Consider the following 27636-nt stretch of genomic DNA (forward strand, 5'->3'; position numbering starts at 1 on the left):
AACTGTCGCGGTTTTTGAAGCCAAAGACTACGTAATAATGTTTGTCAGCTTTCACCATGTAAACAAAATATCGCCAATCAAAGAATCTTTAAAATCTTTTTTTACTGTAAATTAATCCAGCAACTAAATTAGGCAAATCCATAAACAGCACAAAAACTTCCATTAATGTGACTTTGTGCACAAATTCAAACTATCACCAAATTTTACTACTTATTTTGGAAACATTTCGGATGAAATTGTTTAGCGCCATTTTATGGTGACCAAAAGTATCTTAGCATATGGCGACAATATCTCTTTAACAAAAATTAGTAACATACCGTTTTACAAAGTAAGGAGGGGGAGCATTATCCAAGGTATCCCAAAACATTCCCGCAAATTCGGTAACATTTTAAATCGCACCAAGAACCCACAATAATTAACACTTTCCAAATTAGCTAAAGCAAGTTTAAGGGGATTACGGGCGCGCGGCTACATTTTTTTAAACAGTTCGTACTTCAATAGACATGCAGAGAAGGTAAGACTCTATGTAAAAAAAATAACTATTAAGTGATAAATCTTTTTAAACATGTGAAGTTGAATTTCATATTTCGGAAATTCTTCAAATTTGTATGTGCTTAAATTTCGTGTTTTTGTTTCTAAATGAATACTATTTTGCTCTTTTTACTTACTGCTATTTTAGTTTTATAAGCTAGGAAGAAGCTAGATTTTTAATAACGTCAAAAATGTGTGTGTAAATTCTTCTACTTAAAACAGAAAACAAATGCAGGTAACAATTGTTTCTCATAATTATTACTGACCCAGGCAACGCCGGGTATTTTTGCTAGTAACAATATAAGAAAATAAAGAGTGATTTGAGGATGCATTTACTATTTTGAAGACTTTAGTTTGTGTTGATTGAAAATATCGGATAGATATCAAAATATCCAGTATACAGTGAAACCTGTGTAAGTTGACCACTTGCGGTACACTACTTTAGTGGTCAACTTACAGAGGTTGATTTATATGATAAGGTCTAATTCTGTGCCTGAAAAAAGCGGTCAACTTACGAGGGTGGTCTACTTCACAGGGTCTACTGTATATCAAAATATCGAATATTTTCGAAAACATTATGATATTTTCGAACCCTGGTTACATGTTTTATTATTTGAAACATCGTTTCCTTTCTACTAATAACTTCACAAGCAAGCGTTTTGGAATGCCACTGATATGAAATGTTTTCTTCGCATTATTTGTTGATTTACGAAGGAAATGAGTTTAGTGCCTTTTGGAATGACTCAAACTTTATATTTTGTCTGTGCAAATATTTGAGCAACGAACTATGAAATTCCCAAGAACTAATTAGGACACATTTCGTTCTCCACAAAACTGGCAGAAATTTTATAAGCAAATTGATGCAACTTAACTCAAAAACATGTTTTTATGACTACTCAGCATTAATGAGCGGAAAAAGTAGTAAAATGAATGTTTTCATAACAGGACATTCCTTCTTACTTCAGCTATGATCTTCAAACTTCGTCGACTCACAGAACCTTTGGAACTCGCCGAAGTTCGTTATTACGACCTCCTCTCGTCCGGTAATTGGGCTCTATAACGTAAATATATAAGATATTGCATATTACTAAGTCATGATTAAAACTATTTTAATCATGAAAATTTTTAACAAAGTTACATCTCATTTTTAAGAATTAAAAAAGAAGAAAAAAAAAAGAATTAAGAGAGGCTTTTTTCATGTTGCGGTACAATTCACTTCACATAATGCAGTGATACTTCACTTTTAAGGTCACCTATAATAAGGTCAATAATTTAAAGAATGAACACTTTACACACGGACATAATGTTGATTTGTTTATTAATTAGAATGCCACATCTGTTCTGTCTGCCTCTTCCCACGGCTTCATTTATTTATTTATTTTTTGTTTACGTGTTTTAGATTCTTCATAGATGTATATTGAACAGGTGTATTCTGAGTTTAGTCCAAACGATTATCCTTCCAAAAAAATAAGGATTTGGTAACGCAATGAAGGGCCAAAAATCTTTGCATAGAATAGTGTAAAATTAATGCAAAATACGAGGGCAAATCAAAGTCTTTGTGCCTATTTTTTATTCACCCAAAACAGGTACGTATAGGTATTTAAAAATATACGCAGTGTACTACGTCCCTTACATTATTTCTCCACGTAGTCACCACACCGGTTCAGACATTTGTCCCATCGCAGCACTAAATTAGAGATCCCCCTGTGGTAGAATTCGTCCGGCTGCCCGTGGAACCACCGTCGGACCACATTCTTGGTTTCTTCGTCACATGTGAATCTCTGTCCTGCGAGATACTTCTTCAGTGGAGTGAAAATCACTAGGGGCGAGGTCTGGACTGTGGGTGCATTTCCCTGTAAATTGTTGTGGGCTTTTGTCCCTTGCTCCATACAAAATGAATAACTCTTCGCTGCTCATAAGCTGTGGACGTCTGAAGAACAACCGTCATCTAAAATGACTGATAGCAGCTCCGCTCTTTCGAGCAAAAAAAAACAGATACGGGCTGGTATGTTTCAAAGAACTGTCACTGCAGGGAATGTATACGTTTGCTTTGTATTCACAGCCGTATTTTGGCTTAAAAAAATAGCCGCAAAGACTTTTTGATTTGTTCTCGTATCATTAACCTGTGCTCCAGGCACATTTACAGTTGTGGCCAAATTATTAGACTAAAGAGTTTTTTTTAGTTAAAGAGACTCCTCCCCTCCCCCAAGAAAAGAAAGAAATAAAAGAGAAAAGTAAGAATAAAAAAAGGGAGGGGAGAGAAGAGAAACCAAAATTGCTTATTAGAAAATAATTTACTCCATTAAAAGTGCCATAACAGTAAATGTTACTTAATCTTTACGTTGCCGGCTTATTCGAAGTACCCCCCCCCCCCCCACTCCCCTTTGCTCCTTTCTTCTTTTTTTCCTTTTTTTTGCGTCAGTGTCGCCGGGCCCACCCCAGGGACCCAGGGCCTAGTTTCTGACTGGACTGACATATCCTCTCGTCGGGCCTGCCCCCACGCCTTTTTCTTTTTTTTTTTTTAATTTGTGGGAGAGTTTTTGAATATTATATGCTTAGTGAAACTCACACATCTGATCACTTCAGAATATATTGTAGCTCAAATTCAAGCTAATGCAGATGGAAAATAATGAAAACGACGGTGATGGCAACAACTTGCTGCTAAACAACTCTCAACATACCCAATGACTCTTTTGCATGTTGGTGCATTTTCAAATACTGTTTCTTATATTGTACTTCAACAGGTTATAACTTAATAGTCACGCCCATTTATAGCGAAGTCGTATATAGCTAATTTACGCCTATAGCGTAATAGTTTCGATTTTCCTTGTTTTTAAGAAAGAAATTTAGAAGAAATTTCATTTACAGGTAGGTAAAAATTTCTTTTATTGATATAACGAAACGTCGCCACTTCCGGAAAAAGAATAGACGGAATAAAATTATTGAAAAATTCGCACAAAAATAACTATTTTTGAAGTACCCATCATTTATTCATATTGTGACCAGAGTGAAATTATTCAAGAAAAGCAGCAAACAAAGGCAGGAAAAAAAAGTGATTCATTAAAACAACAAAATAAAAAAAAGTAGTGTCTTGTGCTGCACAGAAAGAGCAAAACCATTTAAAATTTTGGTTAATAAAAACTCCTTATTAATTAAAAAGGGCCTAAAATTTTTCTAATTTTTCAAACAAGTATATGATGCTCAATCATCAACTCATACAGTGAAACCTGTGCTTGTTGACCACTTGCGGTCAAGCACTTAAGTGCCCAAGATTGAAGTACACGAAATTCTGTACTTGACAATAGTGCTCACCTCACACAAATGACCAACTTACGAGCGTGATCAAATTTACAGTTTTACTGAATTATTCATTCATTTTTGATAACGAAATTACGGATACAGCGAAATTTTCAATGAGTCCCTTCAACTTCATCATAAACGGGCGCGACTGCACTTAGTAATGAAGTTTTCTTTCTTTTTTTCCCTAATTAGTTTTCAAACATAAACTATGTCATTTCATTTCTTCGAGTTCAGTTACAACTACAGTTTACATTACTTTGATTCATAGTATTAATATATTCCTTCGGGGGCTCTAACAGCAAAAGCAATACACCGAAAACAATGGTTCATCAAGTTGCTAATAGCACATCTCACGTCGCAAAACAAGAATAATTGAAGCTGACAAATAAGGGAAGCATAAATTACGCTTCCCCTATGTTTTACGCACACTTCTTACACCCCTACCGTGACTTGCAGTCACGCCTTTAAAACTACAACAAAACAAAGATCACTTTACAGTGAAGTGAATTGAGTGTGCATGTTTGTTTGCCTTCCAGCTGCTCTGGCAGGAATAGCAACAGCGATGTCTTATGCTGATTGGCTGCCGTTTCTTCGCTAATTTTACGATCACATTTTCCAAATGGAACAGATGAAATATCAGGTGTTTTATGCAGCTTTTCTTTTTGAACGCTCGTAAAGTTTTCAATTGCTCTCTCTCTTTGTCTCTTGATACAGCGATCTTCATCTTCACACCGGATCCGGGGGGTCCCCGAATTTAAAGTTTTGGGAGGGCAGAAATTCTATAATTTGCCAAATGGGGCTCCAAATTTTGCCCAATGTTGATACCATGAAACCTGTGTGTAAGTTGACCACTTGCGGTGCACAACTATAGAGATCAACTTACAGAGGTTGATTTATATGACATAGGACTAATTCTGTACCTGAAGAAAGCGGTCAACTTAGACAGGTGGTCAACACACAAAAGAGTGGTCAACTTTACAATTTTTACTGTACTTTTGCCGAATGAAAATCCAAATTTCGCCGAGTGGAACTCCAAATTTCCCTGAAAGACTATAATTTTGCCGAACAGAACTCCAAACTTAGCCAAATGATTATGATTTTGTCGAATGGTCAGACAAAATTTGCCGAATGAGGAAATTTTTGGGAGGTCGCAGTGACCTCCCATCGGTGCGCCCCTGACCGGATCCGTGCAATGCCCTGAGTTATTTAACTGAACTATTTTTCGCTAAAACTTTCATCTCCGTACATGTATTTCTTTTTAATATTGATCAAGCAGGGTTCGTAATTTAGTGAAGCTGTGGCACACGAATTCATTCTTTTTCAAGTAAGATTCGAAAGATTTTCTTAAAAATTATATTTGAATGCAGATGTGGCTGCTTTAATTTAAAGCGAGACTATTTTTTAACAGTAGATTTGATGGAATTAAAATGATATGTGATAAGTTGGCTCGTGTTTATTAAAAGAATCGTCTGCTAAAAGTCACTAATTCCAAAACTAGTTCTGAGACATTATTCGTCAATTCAAACATTCAAATCGCTATGTAAAATAGCAAAAACCATTTTACAGAGCCAAGGTCGCCCATATGCAAAATTGTAAGGGAAGGGAGCTCAGATATTTTCCCCATGTTTTAGCAGGGCATTTTCTCCATAGAAACCGATTTCAGGACAGACTAGAGTCATGAAAATTTGACATTTTTAATAACTTATTCATTAATGGCTGGAGAAGAAATATTTTGACATTTTTTGCAAAGAAAAAAGTACCAAAAGCAAAGAAGTTCTAATTTCAAAGGGGATGCTCAAGCCCCCACTTGCCCCCCTATATGGGCGTCCATGTACAGAACCCCAACCTCTACTAAGTTTATTAATGTAATTTTTAAATTGCGTAAATAGTTTAAAATTGTGAAATAACTTATTGAGAAGTTTAATTATTTGCAGCAACTCATTAAAGTTTTTTGTGGACTAAATGACTTTTGCAAGAACACCGACCCTACCTACGCTTTTGGCATAGAATTCAACATATTTATCATCTTATGCTTTCATTAAGGAACAAAAAGTTTGTTCGCACCATTTAAACTGAATGCTTTCCATACAAGATTTGTTAAGCTCAAGAAGAGCTCAGATTATTAGTCTCGAAAGGAATTTAAAAACAAGAAGTTCCGTGCAGAACTAAACGAGCCTACTTTCCCGTATACCAATATCAACTTCCTAGTATCTGAACAATATTCTCAAAATTAGCAAAAAGCGCAAATTATTTCAAACGTTGCTTTTTAACGTTGCTTTGCCATATTTTATTTTCTAGAAATAAAATATGGTAGTAGCACCTTTTAGACAAAGCAGCTCTGATGTATTTTTTTCCATTAAAAAATCTTCAATCGCTTTCAAAAAGAAAAAAAAGAATAAAAAATAATAACCTCATTAAAATAAATACATTATGTCAAAAAAAAGTTTGTTTTTCCTCTGTTGTCAAAAAATAATAAATAACAGGGATGCCCCCCTCGAGCAAAGGCCTCCCCCCAAATCTCGAAGACCCCCCCCCCCTTCTGTAAAAGTGAAAAATATCCCTCATAACAACCCCTCTTAAAAATTTCAATGGCGCAGTCCGCGCCATGATCCCCTCCCACCTTAGGTGGGCGCCCCTGATTAATGTACCTTTAAAACAAATAAAAACCAAGAAAATGTCAACTTAAAGAAATGATTTTCATACCAAAAAATAAATTTATTAACAAAAATCCTTTGCGCATAGTATCTTTATTTAGAAACATAAAGGACTCCGAATTTCTCCGCCCAACACTGAATACATAAATTAGAACCTTTGCGTGAAAATAACAAGAAGTTCCGTCTAGAACTAGACGAGCCTACTTTCCCGTATACCCATACTACTTTCTAGTACCTGATCAATATTCTCAAAAATAGCTAAAATCGCAAATTTTTTCAAACAAATTTTTTTTTAATATTTTAAGCTGATTTCTAGGAATAAAATATTCCTTACTTTTCTTCAAAAAAAAAACGAACAAATAAAATAGCAGCACCTTTTAAACAAAGCAGCTAATATACTTCTTTCCATTAAAAAAAGTTTTTAACAGCTTTCAAAACGAAAAAATAATAATAATAAGTTCATTAAAATAAATACATCATATAAAAAAATCGTTTCTTTTTCCCCTGTTGCCAAAAATAATTTTTTAAACGAATTAATGCACTTACCAAAATAAAAAAAAAACAATAAACTGTCAACTTAAAGAAATAATTTTCATTGTCAAAAAAAAAAAAAAAAAAATCGTCTGCGCATATTTTTCGAGTTTATTCACCGAAAACTAAATACCTAAATTAAAACTTTAGCGTGAAAATAAAAACAAATCATATCAACAATAATTATTTCACAGTTAAAACCACAGCAGCGGAGTCGGAGTCAATCTCATTTTGGGATAAAAGAGTCGGAGTCGAATATCCAAGAATCGGAGTCAGTCATTTGTCCTCCGTGTATAAATGTTTGCCAAAGCTACGAAGTCAGAGTCGAAGTCGGGGAGTCGGAGTCCGATTAATTGTCGGGAACAAGAGTCAGAGTCGGTGTCAGGTGCCCCTAAATTCTCGGAGTCGGAGTCGGGAGTAGGTCGTCAAGAGCTATTTCCAACAAAGTTTGTTTGAAGTAAATCCGCCTTTAAGTTCGGAATCTATATTGACTTTCAGTCTCCCCTTAGGCGCTAATGTTAAGAGATTTGAACTGTTCAAAATTGAACGAAAACTTGTTCAAATCAAAAAGATATTTTCGATACATGTTTTTTTATCAAAAGTTTTTCCCTACAAAGTTTGTTTGAAGCCACTTCGCTTCTAAGTTCAAGATTTATTTTTGATTTGAATTTCCCCGTAGGCGCTAATGTTAAGTTTTTTTGAACTGTTCAAAATTGAACGAAAAATTGTTCAAATCAAGAAATGAATTATGGGAATGAGATGTCCTCGCCGAGATCTTTCTAACAAAAAAAATTTGTTCGAATCGGACTATTCATTCAAAAGTTATTAGGGGGGGGGGGACAGACAGACAGACCGACAGACAGACAGACCGACAAACATTTTCCCCCATCTCAATACCCTACTTTCCAATTTTTAATTTTTCAATATTTATCTAACTATTTTATTTATTTTTGACTTTTTTTTGTTTTTCGGGATATTTTTAAGATGTATTAAGCCTTCTTTCATGCTTTTTTCTTCTTTCTCTGATTTTTACTGGGAAAGTAGGCTAAAAACAAAGCATATGAACAATAATTATTTCAAAGTAAAAACCATGTCTGCGGAGACGGCGTCCTTCTCATTTTGGGGTAAAAGAGTCGGATTCGGGAATAGAAGGTTTTTAATTCAAAGACTCGGAGTCGGAATCGGACACTTTTCCCTTAAAGTCGTCAACTCTGCCAATACGTGCGGAGTCGGAGTCAATCTCATTTTGGGATGAGAAGTCGGATTCGAAGACTATTAATTTCCAAGTGTCAGAGTCATTTCCCCTATACGTGCCTAAATTTTCGCCTAAGCTACGGAGTCAGAGTCGGAATCGTGGAGTCGACGTCCAACTAATTTTCGGGTACGGGAGTCGGATTCTGAGTCGACTGCCCTAACTCAAGGAGTCGGAGTCAACAGTTGGTCATCAAGAGCTATTTCTAGCATAATTTGTTTGAAGTAAATCCGTCTTGACATTTATATTGACTTTTAGTTTCGCCGTAGGCGCTAATGTTAAGGGATTTGAATTGTTCAAAATTGAACGGAAAATTTTTCAAATCAAAACGATATTTTCTATACATACTTTTCTTCAAAACCTTTTTCCTACAAAGTTCATTTGAAGCAAATTCGCCTCTAATAAATTCAAAATTTATATTTGCCTTGAATTTCCCCGTTCGGCGCTAGTGCTAAGTTTTTTTGAAGTGTTCAAAATTTAATGAAAAACTGTTCAAATCAAAAAATGAAATATGGGAATGAAGTGTCCTCTCCGAGATCTTTCGAAAAAAAAAATGTTCGAATCGGACTATTAATTCAAAAGTTATTTGGGGCCGGAGGCAGACAGACCGACAGACATTTTCCCCATTTCAATAACTTACTTTCCAATTTTTAATTTTTCAATATTTATTTAATTATTTTATTCATTTTTGACTTTTTTTTTGTTTTTTGCGATCTTTGTAAGATGCCTTAAGCCTTCTTTCATGCATTTTTCTTCTTTGTCTGACTTTTATTGAGAAAGTAGGCAGAAAAAAAGAGTTGGTTTCTGACATATTAAAGTTTTTGTAACCAAGGATTGACCCAGCTTTTGAAACTATTTTGTAAACTAGCAAAAATACCCGGCGTTGCCTGGGTCAGTAATAATTATTAGAAAAAATCGTTACTTGCTTTTGTTTTCTGTTTTAAGTAAAAGAATTTAAAACACATCTTTTTGACGTGATTAAAAATCGAGTTTCTTTCTTACCCATAAAACTAAAATAGCAATAAGTATAAAGAACAAAGTAGTATTGATTTAGAAACGAAAGCACTATATTTAAGCATATACAAATTTTAAAAATATGAAATTAATCTTCTCATGTTTAAAAAGATTAATCTGTTAATACTTTTTTTTTAACATGGAGTCTAAAACCTTCTCTGTATGGCTAATGAAGTACGAAGTGATTAAAAAAAAGTAGCTGCGCTCGTAATCCCCTTACACTTGCTTTAGTAATTTCGGGAAATTTCAATCATTGTGGCTCTTGGTGCGATTTTACCGAATTTGCGAAAGTCGTTTCGGGGTACCTTCGATGATGTTCCCCCATTCTTTCCTTACTTTGTAAAACGATATGATATTACTTTTCGTTACAGAGATATCGTCGCCAGATGCTGAGATATTTTTGGTCACCATAAAATGGCGCTAAACAGTTTCATCCGAAATGTTACCAAAATAAGAAATAAAATTTGGTGATTGTTTGAAATTGTGCAAAAAGGAAAATTAATGGAAGTTTTTGTGCTGTTTATGGATTTGCCTAATTTAGTTGCTGGATTATTTAACACAGTAAAAAAAGTCTTTTGAAAGTTCTTTGATTGGCGATATTTTGTTTACATGGTGAAAGCTGAGAAACATTATGACGTAGTCTTCGGCTTCAAAAACAGCAACGTTGAAAACACTGCCAAATGCATCAGCCACGGAAATCTTTCTGCAAAAATTTTGGCGATCTGCTGGTTGTTTGGATAATGAGTAAGTGTTCAATCTGCCAATCTTGTGCAAAAATCTTACTTCAAGATTTGACTTGAGAAAAGCCTTGAACAATCACGAAAAGCATAGAATGTCAACAATACAACAATTGTCGCTATCGACAGGGAGTTGAGATGATACTCTAAATACTGTATTGAGTTGAGGAAAGCCTTCGAACATGGATCTAAAAAGCTCATAACTCGTTTTTTATTCTACTTAGAAATTTCGAACAGGTGCCATCTTCAGCAGAAAAATCAGAGCTTTCGATGGACATATAATGTAAATATGTGCAAGTATTTTTTCATCCCAATATTAGAGAATTTATACAAAAATTATGTTTTATTGCCCCCCCTAAGGGGGTTTTGCCCCCCATAACGGGACGAAAACTACCCTATGTGTTATTCTGATGCATAAGCTATATTATTGTAAAGTTTCATCAAAATCCGTTCAGTAGTTTTTGCGTGAAAGAGTAACAAACATCCATACATCCATACAGACAAACTTTCGCATATATAATATTAGTAAGAAGTACAGTCGACTCGAACTACACAATGCGATCCGACTTACGCGAAATAGCTACAACGCAAGTTTTACACGAGTAACTCATATTAGAGCTAACGCGAATTCCTCTTCCATAACGCGAAAACTTTGCAGAAGAATTTCGGTTGAAAGCAGAAGATTAATTCATCTTTATTAATTCATCTCTGTTTCTTGTTCTTCCTCTTTAACTCGGTCAAAATAGACCAAATAGATTTGTTATGGTTGTATGGGAAATGGAATAATTTATCGCTACCAGGTTGGAACGGTTATATTGAAGGTTTAACAAAGAATAATATGGATTTTTCAAAGTCTAGAATTTTGTTCTTACCATTTATTCACCAACCTGCAAATGACTACAATACTATATGCACTACTTTACTTTGTGCTTTGGAGAATACAAAGCATTACTTGTTACTTTTGATCAACCTTTGTATGCAAAGGCTTGAGAAATTGTTGCTGCTGCACCTGAAGGATCTGATTAGGGATAATAGATACTGAGAGGCATCTTATATCCGTTAAATAAGGGAAAATGTTGTACTTGTTTCACCATTTTCACATAATTTGAACCAGAAAGAGTTGAACTTCATATAAATACTTCTTTTGAACATATTGCATAATTTACAAATTAATATGCGCTTTTTATAATAACAGTTACGTTTTTGAAATATTTGCAAAATAATAAAAAAAGATTTTTTTTTGACCTTTGACCGTGCATAAAATGTTTATATTAAGTGAGATCGATGGGGATTTTTTATATTTCATTTATAATTGTGTATTTTGTGTCTCTGCCAATTTTCAGCTCTATGTGAATTTTTCCGATTTTTTATTTTTTTTTTTGTTTATTTTGACCTTTGACCTTCCATAAAATTTTTAGTTCAAGTGGAATCGATGGGAATTTTTTATATATCATTCACAATGATGCATTTAAAGTCTGTACCAATTTTCAGCACTGTACGAATATTTTCAATTTTTTTTAAAAAAAATTTCAATTTTGACCTTTGACCTTGAATAAAATTTTTAGCCCGACTGGGATCGATGAGGACTTTACACATTTCACTTATAATGATGTTCTTAAGGTCTGTACCAATTTTCAGCTTTATGAGAATTTTTCCGAACTCGAATGTCTATTTTGACCGGGCTACTTCTTCAGACGAGTTTCCTGACGTGCATGCGCTGTCAGGGGAAGACTGATAAAAATCTGTGATCCGCGCGTCATAAATCATCATCATCTTCATGTTATATTTTAAGCTATACATATCATAACTGTATCTACTTGTACAGTACTATTAAAGTGCTGCATTTTAGTATTGCTTCATACTGTACGTACCGTACTGTTTTATTTTATGGCTCTTCATCCCGTTGATCTTTGATTTTGTACGTCGTAACAATATTTTATGTTGAATAATAGATTTTTTAAAATGCAGTAAAAATTCAGTTTTATATAAGAGATGGTAACACATAATTAAAAAATAGTTTAAAACAGTTTGAGAAATGTTCGCAAATGCCAAAAGTAACTAGTTATGCTAATAAAAAATTCGTATAATACCCTTTTTCACAGGACGAAATTTCAAATAACGCGAGGGGTCTTGGAACGCATCCTTCGCGTAAATCGAGACTCGACTGTATCTTTTATTGTTTATTTACTTTTTTTTAACACTTTTTTTCTCTCCTTTTGAACTTTTAGGTTCTATTGTTCATTAATCCATGTTTCTAAAAGTGATAATTTTGCATGAATTTCAGAGCGATTTTTTTTCTTCTATTTTTCGAATTTTTTATTCACATTAAATATCAAAAGCGAAGAAAGGAACTCTTCAAAAACTACATCATTGAAGCAAAACGTAAAAAATACACAAATGAACAAAAAGTAAAAACATTTTATCTCAAATATACAAGGGAAAAAATAACATCCACACAAACAATGACAATAAGAAGAAATGTTTGAAACAAGCTTAATAAAAAACAATGTGTCAAATCAGTTCATTCATACTTGACAAATTGATTGATAAAAATCAATTTTCAAAATAATTAGCTGCCTCAATTATACCAATCATTCATACTTCAGAAAACCCGTTTTAGTCCACACAATAAGTAAAAGTAAACTTCCATGTTCGTAAAATACGGCAGTGCTACTTTGCTACACTAGAACTATTGAAGTTTAAAATAACTGCACTCATAGGTAAGAAAATAGCTAAGGTCCTTCTAACAAGTCGGGGAAAAAAAAAACACCTTCCATATTCGTTAGATGCGGCAGACTCACTTTGTTGCACTGCAGGCAAAGATATTCGAAACTCCAGAGCTCGAATACGCTACCTTGCCATGGTTAACAATACTAAAGAAAAAGGTAAAACATTCCATTCCACGTGTTTTCTTTGGGATAAATTACAGGCTTCAGACAGTTTGTGGTGTAATGTAATTTCAGAAGAATAGAAAAGGAAGCTTCCCACAAACACGATGAAAAATTACTGCCATTCACGAAGCGTAGATGCAATTCATAAGTTACGGCATTTGTTTGTTTTACCTTTTTCATCCGCCATTACACAGTGGCTGCAGCGCCACCCATAGTTTATTGGAGTTGCGAATAGCTGCAGACGTTTTAGCCAGTTAAATAAATAAATAAATAGTAATGACAAAATTAAAATAAACAAATAACTTCCATGTTCACAAGATGCGGCAGAGTTACCTCTGCACCAGGGCCTTTTGAATAGTCAAAAAAAAAAACACTCTTAAGATGTAGCAGAACTACTTTGCTGTACTAGAGCTGCGTAGGTAAAAGAAACTACACTAGAGGAAACGATACAACTAAGCTCTTTTTAACGAGTCAATAAATAAATAAATAAATAAAAAACTTCCGTATTCGAAAGATGCAGTAGAGATACTTTGCTACACTAGAGAACTATGAAGGTGAAAAAAAAAAAAAAAACTACACATACAGGCAAAGATATGGCTACGCTCTTTTACATCAAATAAAGAAAAAGAAAAAAATAAACGCTCCCATATTCCTAAAAGATGCACCAAGGAGACCACCATAAACGATTCCCTATTTAGCTAAAAAAAATGCCTTTTCCCATTTTCAGAGCCCATCACTTGGCAACAAAGAAATAAAACAAAGATAAATTCTGTTTATATTAAGATACACTTAACAGAAAAAAGAAGAGAAAGAAATAAGCAGAATAATCATATGAATCAAGGTCGAGTGACTCATATCGCCTGAGATGTGTTTGTTTTGCGCCACAAAGAACCGTTTTCTAACGAAGTGGAACAATCGGCTTTGCCTGCGTAAAAAAGCATGTTCTATTTCTGTTTTTCTTTGTTCTTTACAAAAATTTTCAGATGTAATGAAAATTAATAGTTTTTGGAACAGCTTAACGCCATTCAAGTAGAAGTGATTGATGTGTTTTTTTAAGTGGGGGAATTTTCAGCCAGCTTTTAGCTTTTAAAAGAAATGGACTGGAATTCATTGGTATTTAAAAATGTCATAAATTTTAAAAAAGGTTATTTTCATTCTGATGAGCTCAGTCTGAGTTGGGTAGTTTTGACGAATGAAAGTACTTAATTATTCTTTTTAAACTTTAACAAGTCTGAATATCATTGTGTCAAATGGCTGTCAACAATATTTGGTAACAATAAAAAAATTAAAACTTGGATGAAACCAAAGAATAAAAATTTTATTGGTATGATTTTAGAAGCTAACGAAGTTTTTCGAGTAAACAGCAAGATAGAGGGGCAGTAATGACTTCATATGTTTTTTTTATTCAATGGACAAACATTTTCGACAATGTTTAGCAAGAAAATGAAGTCCCACGTCTATTAGCAAGAACTATAATAGTTTGCGTATCGTATGATATTTAGTTTGAATTAAAAAAATCTCAAAAGATGACTTTTCAAAACTAGGGAGAGCAACTAATTAAAGAGCATAGAAATTCGAAGGAAAAAAAAGCGTTACAACAAAATAAAAACTGAGTGTCAAACCTGTCTACATCCCTTGATTCTAAAAACTTTCATTCATTTAAAACAAATTCATTTTTTATCCAATTATTATGTCTTTGAATTGAATAACTAAGCTGCTCTCCGTGGATAGCTAATAACCTGTGTTTTCAGAGATCATGTTATCAAAGTTTAATCTGTATAATAAAAAACCTAATGGAAGTTTAGGCCAGAATAACAACTCAAACCAATGTTTATAGCCTTAGTAAAACGCTAAGGTCAACCAAACGAATTACTGAAGAAACTACTGTAAGTCATTAAGAATAAGAAATGCATAAATTGTTTGTGGTTAAAGATGGCAGATGTCATATTCGTTTGACATTCTATCATAAACGTCACATTAAAACATGAAATGCGCCACGCTACGCTGCACGACAAGATGATAGATAATATAACTAACATGATCCTGGACAGACAGAAGTAGCTTTATGGTTAGGAAAAATAAATTTGCCCTCCAGTAACTGAAAATAGAAAAGAAATAAGAAATACATTTGACCAATTACGTGTCGTCTGGCGTGGAGTCTAGGGTCGGCGTACAAAAATTATGCCGTATTTTACGGCGTATGAAATGACCTTGTTTGAGTCCTCACGGGGTTATTGTTCCATGTAATTTCGTGAATAATTGCATTAGGCAGTAAGAAATCGACGAGACAGACGACTTTTAGAATTTCCTGGTCTTGACAATGTCTTGGGGAAATCGGGAGTGGTTTGGTTTCTGAGCTGATGTCTTTAATATGTGGTCCCTATAAAGTACAGGGTTCGCATAAAAGAATATCCTGGTTTTGAAAAATTTATATTTCATAATCTATTGCACTTAACACTATGAATAATGCACAAAAATAAAGATAAACTGTCCAAGTCCTTCCAGAAGGGGTTTTTGGTCACAACAGTCCTTACACGTGTATAAACTACTGTATTATCATTAGCAACGATGCTAAAACCAAGGCCAATGTGTGTGTGGGGGGGGGGGGGAAGCGCTGCGCCACTGACGTTCCGCACTCCTGGATTGCCCGTGCAGGTGATGATGATTTACTCTTTATGCGTTGGCTGGCCAGATCCCCAAACCTAACCCCAAGTGATTTTTTTTATGAGGTTTCGTCAAAAACTGTTTATACATCACCATCGCCACTGTTGCCAATAAAAAAATTGCAAATAAAAATATAAACTTGGATGAAACCAATGAATATTAATTTTATTGGTATGATTTTAGGAGCTAACGAAGTTTTTCGAGTAAACAACAAGATAGGTCAGTAATGACTTATGTTTTTTTTTATTCAATGGACAAACATTTTCGACAATGTTTAGCAAAGAAAATGAAGTCCCACGACTATTAGCAAGAATTAGAGTAGTTTGCGTTTCGTATGATATTTAGTTTGAATAAAATTATTTTCAAAAGGTGACTTTTCAAAACTAGAGAGAGAAACTAACTAAAGAGCATAGAAATTCGAAGGAAAAAGAAGCGTTACAAAAAAAAAAAAAAAAAAAAAAAAAAAAAAAAAAAACAGGGGAAATTATGTGTATGAAGGGAATTTATGTGAAAATTGTGTCTTAAATTGGAATAAAAAAAAAGAACTACTAAGTCGGTTTTTTGTCGAACAGGGCAGAATGGCTTCGTCTGTCCTGCATCGAACGGTACCCGTATTGACCTGGTAAACATTGCCAGTTCGGAGGAGATAGGGTTTCAGACAGACAGAGGTGCACAGAAATTAAAGAAACTTCGCAATGGCGACGCACACCTGAGCTACTTTACAGCACTAGTGCTATTAGGGCGGAAAAACTAAACTTACAAGCAGAGCATATAGCTAAGGTCCTTTTTAAGACGTGGAAATATTCTTTGACATTTTTTAAGAGAAGTGAAACAGTGAAACATACGAAAGCAGTGAAGAACAAAATTGTGATCCATTTCATTAAAAAACTTTCTAAGCATGAAACGAAAGAAGGCAGAGAAAGAAGAGATACATACAATTTTGCTTTCAAACAGTTAGGGTGCTCGCCATTATGTACTTAGAAGATAACAAGATATTCAAATGAGAGATACACTGATTAATCGGCAGTAATTGATAACCGGAAACTTTGCCGATTGTTTATAACACGCCAATTTTCACTGATTAACCGATTAAAAATATTTTAAAATTCAAATTACTTGCACAGAACTAGAAACTATGCTGCTTGTGAGTTACACTTACTTTAGCCACCAGTTTGTTGGCATTCTCAACTATAATAAGATGGCAGCTGCCTCCAGCTAGGTTATTCACTACTCCGGACTGATGAGACCATAACAAGGACGACACTGCAGTCTGTGGATGAATAACGAGGCTGTCGGTACACTTCAAGTTTGCTGAATGAGTTCACAAATATTAAATAAATGTAGTTTTCTGAAACAAAAGGTAACATATCTTTATACATTTTAATAATGAAAATAATACACATTTAAAATTTAAAAAAGTTAAATAATTCATTTGATTTTTTTAAAATTAATTCAGATTTATAAAAATGCTGGAGGTTTTGGGATGGTTCCTTTTGCGAGTGTCTGTGTCTGTCAGTTCCCCCTCTCCTCCAAAATGCGCGAGGGAATGCTCAGTTTTAAACTTTTTGTTTTGTTATTCAGTCATGTATACAATAACAGCACACATTTTATACTGAGGTTGTTTCCTTCAGTCAAAAGTACTACTTTTAGTCACTGAAATTGATAGAATGAGTTTAAAAAAAAAAAAAAAATAACATGGACCCAGAAATACTTTTATTTTCCCAACATTTATTTTTTAATTAATTTTTTAAAATGTCCGATTTTGAAAACAAGGCGTGGTCTTTATGACGTCACAAATGATGCAATTTGGCGCATCTTTCTACCACGTTTCCACGTTATGATAATCAAGCAGCGAATTAAAGTTGCTCGCTATGCTTGCTATCAACCATATCGTTGCCAATACAAGTGAGTAAAGATGCGAATTAAATATTTTTCTCCGTGAATGGCAACACAGAATGGCATTTCATCATTTGATGTCACACGACAGAAATGTAAACAATGAAAGTGCACCGATTTATATATATTTTTTAAAATATTAAACTTGAACAAATTATTTAAAAAATGGTCAGATCCTATATTTTTAAGCATGCTCTTTCAGAAAAAAATACTTTTAAAATTTTGGAAACGACCCCATTGTCTTTAAAATTCAGCTTTTCAATTAAATTTTTTTTGGGGGGTGGGGTTTTAAAATATTTTTTTTATTTTATTTTTATGAACACTTCAAGCAAAGTTTTTTTCTTTTTTTTCAATTTTATTTTTCTATTTTTTTTTTTTTTGCCGTCTATCTTATATATAACTAGCAAAAATACCCGGCGTTGCCTGGGTCAATAATAATTATGAGAAAAAATCGTTACTTGTTTTTTTTTTTCTGGTTTAAGTGAAAGAATTTAAAACACATTTTTTTGACATGATTAAAAGTAGAGTTTCTTAATTACCCATAAAAGTAAAATAGCAATAAGTATAAAGAACAAAATAGTATTGATTTAGAAACGAAAGCACTATATTTAAGCATATACAAATTTCCAAAACATGAAATTATTCTTCTCATGTTTAAAAAGATTAATCTGTTGATACTTTTTTTTTTAACATGGAGTCTAAAACCTTCTCTGTATTGCTATTGACGTTGCTCGTTATCCCCTTATACTTGCTTTAGTTATTTTGGGAAATTTCAATCATTGTGGGCTCTTGGTGCGATTTTACCGAATTTGCGGGAATCGTTTTGGGATATCTTCGATGATGCTCCCTCCTTCTTTCCTTACTTTGTAAAAACGATATATTAATTTTCGTTACAAAGATATTATCGCCAGGTGCTGAGATACTTTTGGTCACCATAAAATGGCGCTAAAGAGTTTCATTCGAAATGTTTCCAAAATAAGTAGCAAAATTTGGGGATTGTTTGAAATTGTGCAAAAAGGAAAAATTAATGGAAGTTTTTGTACTGTTTATGGATTTGCCTAATTTAGTTGCTGTATTATTTAACACAGTAAAAAAAGTTTTTTAAAGATTCTTTGATTGGCGATATTTTGTTTACATTGTGAAAACTGAGAAACATTATGACGTAGTCTTCGGCTTCAAAAACAGCGACATTGAAAAAATCTTGCCAATCTTGTGCAAAAATCTTACTTCAAGATTTGACTTGAGAAAAGCCTTGAACAGTCACGAAAAGCAAAGATAGTCAACAATACAACAATAGTCGCTATCGACAGGGAGTTGAGATGATACACTAAATACTGTGTTGAGTTTAGGAAAGCCTTCGAACATGGAACTAAAAAGCTCATAACTCGTTTTTTATTCTACTTAGAAATTTCGTATAAGTGCCATCTTCAGCAGAAAATCAGAGCTTTCGATGGACATATAATGTAAATATGTGCAAGTATTTTTCCATCCCTATATTAGAGAATTTATACGAAAATTCTATTTTATTGCTCCCCTAAGGGGGGTTTTGCCCCCCATAACGGGACGAAAACTACCCTATGTGTTATTCTGATGCATAAGCCATATTATTGTAAAGTTTCATCAAAATCCGTTCAGTATAGTTTTTGCGTGAAAGAGTAACAAACATCCATACATCCATACATCCAAACATCCATACATCCATACAGACAAACTTTCGCATATATAATAGTCGTAAAATATAATGTTGCACTCGTATCACTGCCATAAGCAGGTAAACGGTAGTATCTGCAGAAATGAGGTTTTGAGATATCGTATTACCTCGCATTATACGGCATGCCGAAAAATCCGGGGGTCACCAGATTTTTAATAACACTTGCTGGTCCTTTTCAGCATGCCGGAAAAATCGAGGTTAGGAAAAAAGATTAACACAGTAAAACATATATGTTCAGCTTAAAAATGAATATTAGTTCTATACATATCTTATTTGTATTAATAAACAGTTTAATTTTTTAAAAATATTTACCAAAAATGTCTTTTGATATTTTAACAAGAAAAATGTTTTAATAACGAATAATTTTATAAAAATTAAATCAAAACTAAGGAAACATCAAGCAGTAAGTTACCGCCCCAAAGCCAGTGCTAAAGAATTTACCATAGCTATTCAATAAATAAAAATTAATCTTTCCTCTCTAAAAGGAACTTAAAATATTTTATTTTAAAAAATTCTGCACAAATCGTAGAAGCAATGCCTGCTTTTGAATTGTTAACTTTATTGGCATATAATCAAATCCGTTAATAATAACCGACCATAAATAACAAGTACATATTTGTTTCAATACACATAGATTTATAAAAGAGACTTTTAGGCTTTTTCAATATATATAGATTTTTTTTTTTTTTTTTCGTACAGTGGTTCGATTTCTGATTGGGGTTGAATAGGGAAATTTACTCTTGTTTTGTTGCAAAATAAACCTCAGATTATCCGGCACGCCGAAAAATTCGAATTTCCCGGCATGCTGGTCAACCTCGCTTTTTTCCGGCATGCCGGATAATGCGGGGAAAAACGGTATTTAAAGAAATGCGTTTTGGATTCAATGCTAACGATTGGGAAACATTGGAAATAGACGATGTTTTCACGCCTTTTTAAAAGCGGAAACAAAATAAGCAAGGTTCTACAGTAAAGCTAACGTGCAATAGATGACAAAAATGCAAAACAAATGAAAAATGAGCAGTTTCTTCCCTTTATCTGCACACGACAGATCACGTGTCTATACTTTTCTCCAAACCTTACGTTTAGCATCGAGCTTTAAAGTTGTCTGATAATTTTTTTGCCTGCATTGAATTTCTAATAATAGTAATAATGTCGATGTTACACTAAAAGTGTCTGTAGACAAATAACAGTCTACTCACTAAATATTTGAATTTTCATGACAAGTTAGCAACAGAAAATTAAATAAAATTTTGAAACATTTTTTAAAAGAAAAAATATGAAAATAGAGAAAAATAAGTCACCAATAACTGAAATAAAAACCATTAACTAATTCTGACGAGCCGAAATCGTAATTTAAAGGACAGCTGATGGAAAAATTATAGTATAAAAATCATTATCATCGTAATCAATCGGCGGCCGATTATATTTTGCAATGAATTGGTATCCGGTTATCGTTGGGTTTGCTTATCGATGCATCCTTAATTCACATGAAACATTTTAAAATTCTTGATGCTCTCTCCATCCAATCCCTTCTCTCTAAAATGTCATACATTTAAAATCCCAATTAGTCTTTCGACCCTTGTTTTTCACAATGGGAAATTTTCGATTCAAAACACAAAGCATGAAAATACATTCGATAAAATTGTTGAGACTTATTTTCTATTTTTAAGTCATGAACTATGCCTGTTTAGGCCTTAAAAATTTCCCTGCATAGGTAAATACGCACCTTAGCGTATCGAATGTACAAAAATAGAGCTCTAAATAGAACCCCGAAGAAATTGAGGTTTAGTTCCAAAATACATAGTTCTAAAAATAAAAATGTCTTATTTGTATTTTTAATGTCATTATTTTTTAATATTTTGTCTTAAATTTTTAATGTTTCATTTTTCATAAAAATTGTGTTTTATTGTATTTATTTTTCCTCATTTATTGATTTTTGTTTCTTTTTTATGTTTTATTTTAAATTTTTGATATTTATTTATCTTTTTTTGTGTTTTATAGTTTTTATTTTCATTTATTTATTTATTTTTACTTTTATTCATTTATTAATTTGTGCTTTTATTTAATTTAATTTTCTTTTTCAGTTTGAATAAAAATGTTTTACTTCCAAAAAATTTCTTAAGCATACCGCTTCTCAAACTGCAGATCGCGACTCACTGATAATGGATATGCAGTCGATTTTTAGCTACGCTGTAATATAATCCTCAATAACTAACTGGAGAGCAATCAGTTTTTCCTTTAGTATAATAGTGCAATAGTTCGTAAAAGATCTACGGTAAACATAAATCCCAAGTTTTTATCGTGCTCTGATGTTCTAACTATAAAAATGTTTTTATATGATTAAATTGAGGCATTATGAAAAGCTTTCCGTAAACATTTCGCATGACTCTCATTCATAACTTAAACTAATTTGACACGGCAATAAATATCTTCAATTAAGTCACATACAATATCTTATACCTGAACAATCACAATTTAATGTGATCGAGGCCTCAACAACTACATTTCAGGCACACATTTCGGGATAACCAAGTTAAAACAAAAAAGAAATGTTTCGGCGGACCGACCCGCAGCAATTTTTATCCCTCATCGCTAAAAAATGTCTCGTATTCGAATAATAATAATGTTTTACTGTGTCAACGGATTTTACGCAAGAGCGATAACTTGTCCCCAACTTTTTGTGATTGTTCTCAAACGTTTATTTACTCACGTATTATAAATATTTACTTATATTTACACTAAATTGCAAGAAAATCAATCAAAATAATTGATTTAATAAATTGCAGTAAGAAAATTATTGCATGAACATCATAATAACTTAAAAATAACGTATGCAATTGTCTTTAAAAGCTATTTTTATTACTGTTAAAAAAAAAAAACATCTGTCCGTGGGGTTTTTTTTTTTCCTTCAAATTTTTAACTATCTACGGGTTAAAAAAGCATCTCTGTAAATTTTATAGCAGATGTCATTGCAGGTACAAGTTGGCCGAAACGTCTAAAAGTGCATTGTTATTTTTTTATTATCATTATTTTTTTCACACTTTCTATGAATGTTATTTGAAGTTATTAAAAACCCAACTACGCATAAAGATTGTTTTCTTGGGCAATCACACCAGCTTATTGTTGTCACTTGACCATTAGTTGATGTTCCTTTGATTTTATTTTTCTGTGCTAATAATGCAAACTTTTCTGCTCTACGGGTCTCTGCGAGCATGTCGGCGGTGGCGTTCATGTCCCCAGGAATTGACTTTATTTATACCCGATCCTCTTGGCTTTACGTAATCCTTTTAAGACAAAACAGCATCCAGTCCCTGGAATTCACTTGAATTTTTACGTCTTGAATTCAAATTATATTTTTTGCAACTATGATTGCGATAAGAGTTATTTGTAGAACAAGAAACCCAAGGTTCTATCGTAATTCGTGATTGCGAAAACATAAGTTTTACACGAGTTAGTTTAAGGAGGGTTTAAGGCGTCAAAATTCGAGTCAATGCCAGGGCTGGATAGTGGATGTCGTGTGTTGGGTGTTTTCTGTCTTGAAAAAAAAAAAAAAAATCTTCTCACAATAGTAGCCGTTTTAAATCGTTCGGTTTCATGGAGTGGCTCAATGTTTTTCAATGATTCTAAATAATGGTTAATGGGAAATAAGTAAATATCTTTGTGCAAAGCAAACAATTAAACAGGGTTATTAATGAACAAATTTTCAAAAAATATCAGAGACGTATTTTGGGTTACAAGTTACAAGGAATCCCATTTTCAATACGGAAAGATGAGAGCGTTCTATGTTTTCTGCTTTGATTGATAGTTAAAGATCTGAAGAATATTGTTTATGTTTTTTTGGAACTGAAAGTCAAAAACTGTTGAAGAGCTCAAACGATTTGTCTTTAGTTTTATATAGTTAAAGCTGCAGAGATTCATTAAAATACTCGTCCAATAAATAATCCAAGACATCGTTATGCAAATTATGCAATTTTATGATTTAAAGTAGAAAATGGGTTTTGAACTACTTTAATTAATGAATTTAATTAACTTATCTCTGCCGAAAAAAAAAAGTACATTTGAAATATTTTCTTGCGTAACATCAGAGTTTCTCAGAAATAAAACTAGTTTTCTTTCTAATTGCTAACTTAATTTCACATCTGCTAATAATTATATGCTGATATATTCCACTTAGCCAAGGCCTCTGTCCTCGTTAACTCACGCCATTACGGATCAAAACACACGACTTAAAATGTGGCTTTTAATGGCGGCTGCCCGAGCGGTCTTACGCAACAAGCGAGGCCTTGTCAAAAGCATCAGGGGAGCTGAACCTACCGTGCTAACATTTCCGTAAACAAACCCGTGTCTGCTTCTGCTCTTTCATTTCCACTTTTTATTCGGTTAAATGCTCTTCTCATATTTTCAGGATTATTTCGACTTCGTTTGCTTTCGTAAAAATGGAAATTATCCTCGGAAATTGGTCCTTATCTGACAACCTTCTTTATGAGCGGTAGGAAATGTGTCATTATCTTTTTGTTTGTCAGGAAAGGAAGATGAGCTTGAATTAACCATGAGGCTCCTCATTGTGCTTGGAGAACTGCGTCAAAGGGTTAAACTTAATTCAAGGCTTATGACAACATTGGATATGTGGTCGCAGCACCTGCATCAACAGAAGGATCGCTATTCAAACAAGCTAAAAGGTTACGTTTCCAGTAACAAAGGTTATGAGAGGCAGCAAATATTGAAAATATAAAGACGGGAAATGTTCTAGTAATTTGTTAAGCTTATAAATCAGTTTCAATCGCTGTTTATAAATCGTAGTACTTCCTAACTTTTATATAAGGTACTAAACTAAAACACATTTTCGTCGATAAATGAGAATATGCAATATAATTCGTGCAAAAGTAATATTTTGCTATTTATATGAAAATAGCAAAAATACCCGGCGTTGCCTGGGTCAGTAATAATTGTGAGAAGCAATCGCTACTTTCATTCGTTTCTGTTTTAACTGAAAGAACTCAAAACACCCCGCTTTGACGTGATTAAAAATCGAGCTTCTTCCTTACCCATAAAAGTAAAATAGCAATGAGTATAAAGAACGAAGTAATATTCAGTTAGAAACGAAAGCACGACATTTAAGCATATAAAAATTTGAAGAATTTCCAAAATATGAACGAACAAAAACAAGGATCACTAAAAAAAAAAACAGTGCGCTTTTTTTATTTAATTAATTAAATAGCACACACACAAAAAAAAAGAGAGAGAGAGAGAGAGAGAAAGCTCTCTACTATGTTTCTCTAAGTATGCAAAAAGTTGAGTTTCCAAATATATAAATGACTTTAAATTCATGTTTCCTCCGGAGAAGCCTTGATTCAAAATGTTCATTGTGATTAATATTAATACTGCTGTTGTAAGGCAACGAATTTTTGAAACAATGGGGGGGGGGGGGGGGGTTCATCACTTAATGGGGAAATTACATGAAATTTACTGTTTTCAATCATAACTTTTTAAAATTAAGTTTTTTAGAAATAAATTATAGCTTATGTTGCTTCCTGATAATGTAGCTATCTGTGGTGAAAAAACGGTTAAAATCGGTCCTGTAGTTTTGACGCTTACCCCGGACGACCTTATGGAAATAGTACTTATAGAAATAGCCATTTATGTATATAGATTATGAATAACGTTTCATAAACTTGTTATGACTGAAACAAAATTAATGAGTCAATTTTTCGAAATTGCACATAGTTTGTGATCCTAATATTCCATGTTTCTGAATCTCTATATTGATAGTTTTGCTTTCCTCGATGATAATTTTACTGATGAAAAAGGTAGCAAAAGCATTCGGGATTAGAGCTGAGAAGTTAGTAGCAGAAATAAAAACAACGTTATTTTAATGCACTAATTTGCAAAAAAAAAAAAAAAAAAAAAAAATGCACACGTGTTTTAGGCTTTAAAGAACCCATTTTTCAATGCATAAAGTTTGAGCTTGTGGATGCAAAGTCACTCGACATTTCTTTTGTCGAATAATCCATGAAAAAACATTAAATGATGTGTAGCTCAATTTACGGCCTAAATACATTTTTATCAACGATTAAAAAAGAAAAACACGTGTTTTTTTCTCATTTAAGTATGTTTTAAGCATTTGTGTTATTTAAGCATCTGTTAATTGATTACTTCCTTATAATAATAGTAGAGTTTTTGCCAATAATAACAGTAATGATGACAAAGATAACAAAAACATTTCAGGATAAGAGCTGGCAAGTTTGTAATACAAAGAAAAACAAAGTTATAAATGGTCTAATTTGCACAAAAACAATATTAAAAAATTGAAAACATGTATTTCAGGTTTCAAGGAACCCATTTTGCAACGCAGAAAGTGAGATCTTTGGGGTGCTAAGTCATTCGACATTTCTTTTTCCTGATCATCCACGAATAATACCGCAAATGATGTGTAGCTCAGTTTGTGACCTAAATGCGTTTAAATAAATTTTTTTGAATGAAAAACGAGTTTTCATATTTAAGCATTCTTGCATCATTTGTAATTTTTTGCATTTGGGTATTATCAGATGACTCCGAGTTATTTTATGAATTTTTGTTTGGATAATATAAAAATGTTTTCGGAAATAAAGATCTTGGATAATATAAAACGCAATGATACTTTCGTATTTTTCGTAGACATTTTTGTTCGTTAATTTTAGAACAATTTAAGCTGTATTTCAAAGAATAATTTCATCTAGCGTCCTGAGAAAAAGCTTATTATCCGTCTCTCTCTCTCTCTCCCCCCACCCCATTCTGTTACTGGTTCAGTTTTGCAAATATACTTAACTTTCCTGAGATAATTTTTTTAAATCGTGGTTGGAGTCGGTTGTTTTTTTCCCTACATACCCCCCCCCCCCCCTATTTTTGTTTTTTTGTTTGCGGTATGCGGTATGTATAAACTAATGAATGATACTAATAAATAAAACACTTAAAAACAGTTCAATCAAAGCAGATTATTCCTGTAAGTGTATGTTCTACTTTAGAACTTTTATTCAGGGCCAAAGAGAGGCTATGCCACTAGGGGCCCACCTAAAAGTCGGAGTAGCAAAAACTTTAAGGTTTTATGGGGAGGGGGGGGGTGCCAGGCGGCCAAACTGACCAGGGTAACCTAGTAACCCAGAGGCCCGTCATTGCTAAACAAAAGAGAGATACCTACATAAAACAGTTTATGTTTCACTTCAATATGCAAATTACTTGCATAAATGCTTTCTAGAGAGGCAATAGATGATGATAGATTTACCGGGAGCCGGATAGCGTCCAAATCCAAAACGTCCATGACTAAAACGTCCAACAGACAGAACGTCCGAGGGACATGACGTCCAGCAGACATAAGGTCCGACGGATAAAAGGTGCACGGACAGAATGTCCTTATTTTCGGATAGCTTAGAACATAACATCCAGTTTTCTAAGTAGGATGGACAAAACTTCCGGATTTTAAAGAATTTACCACGTCGCAAAATGAAAGTTGCCTTGAACAACGTCCAACCCCCCAACCGAAGGATTACAAACTTGCAAATGATTTTTGCATGATGTTTTACATTTGGTGACAGACAAAGAGACCCCAAATCTGTAAAACCAACATTGGCAAGATAAGTCATCCCCTTCAAAAAATCCTCTATTAACCAGTCTCGCGTTTATAAGGTTACAATTTTTACAGTCCAAATAGTTTTTAAGTAGAAATTGCTTTCTGAGGACGTAAAAAGGACGAAAAGTTAAATTACTAGCTGCGTCACCCGGCTTTGCACGGTCCACCTCAAAAATAAAAGTTATGTCAAGTGTCTCGAGTTCGACACTCAGGCTTGGAAGAAAAAAAAAATCAGTAAAATTTTTCAGCAGATTGCAGAGAAATAACCCAAAAGAAAACATTTTAAATTTCCCGATTACAGGAAAAGCCTTTAAAATAAAAAAAATGAATTTTACTTGCCCATATTCAAGAAAAAAAATGGCAACAGATCTTTCATCTCAATGATTTTCTTCACCGCTATAAATTTTAATAAAAGCATCGCTGCGGAAAGTTGAGATGAAGCACTGAATAATAATTTGAACGGAGGAAAGTCTTCGAAAAATAGGGATCTTACGTCGAAATCTAAGTATCATAATTAATAGTTTTTAATTGATATCTCCGCTAATTATTATCGGAGGATTGTGTTAAATAGCCAAACATAAAGACGAGAAGATTACGAATCCATCGATACCTGGTTCGATGGTCAGTTCAATGTCGTTCGGGAGAAGAAACTTGGACATAGATACATAGGTACATACATACATACATAGGTACATACACTACACAGATACATACGCTCAGTTTTTAATTATGTAAGATTGGAACTATTACTCAAAACATCATGCTAGTAAAAATAAGTTAACTCAGGGCCCTGCTAGGTGTGGGGCCGCCCGGATTGCCCGGCTCCGGAGCCGCTTTTGGCTGCCAGTCCGC

General features: G+C 33.4%; 1 long non-coding RNA gene across 1 annotated transcript; it reads right to left on the bottom strand.

Moving 5' to 3' along the window:
* Positions 1-1375: 1375 nt before the first annotated feature.
* Positions 1376-27636, bottom strand: LOC129226386 (uncharacterized). The gene is made up of 3 exons (XR_008580781.1): positions 27499-27636; positions 16734-16922; positions 1376-1585 (listed from the first exon to the last, which is right to left on the bottom strand). It is a non-coding gene; the product is annotated as an uncharacterized LOC129226386 (long non-coding RNA).

The sequence above is a fragment of the Uloborus diversus genome, chromosome 7 (assembly GCF_026930045.1).
Source record: "Uloborus diversus isolate 005 chromosome 7, Udiv.v.3.1, whole genome shotgun sequence".
In the NCBI taxonomy this organism is placed as follows: domain Eukaryota; kingdom Metazoa; phylum Arthropoda; class Arachnida; order Araneae; family Uloboridae; genus Uloborus; species Uloborus diversus.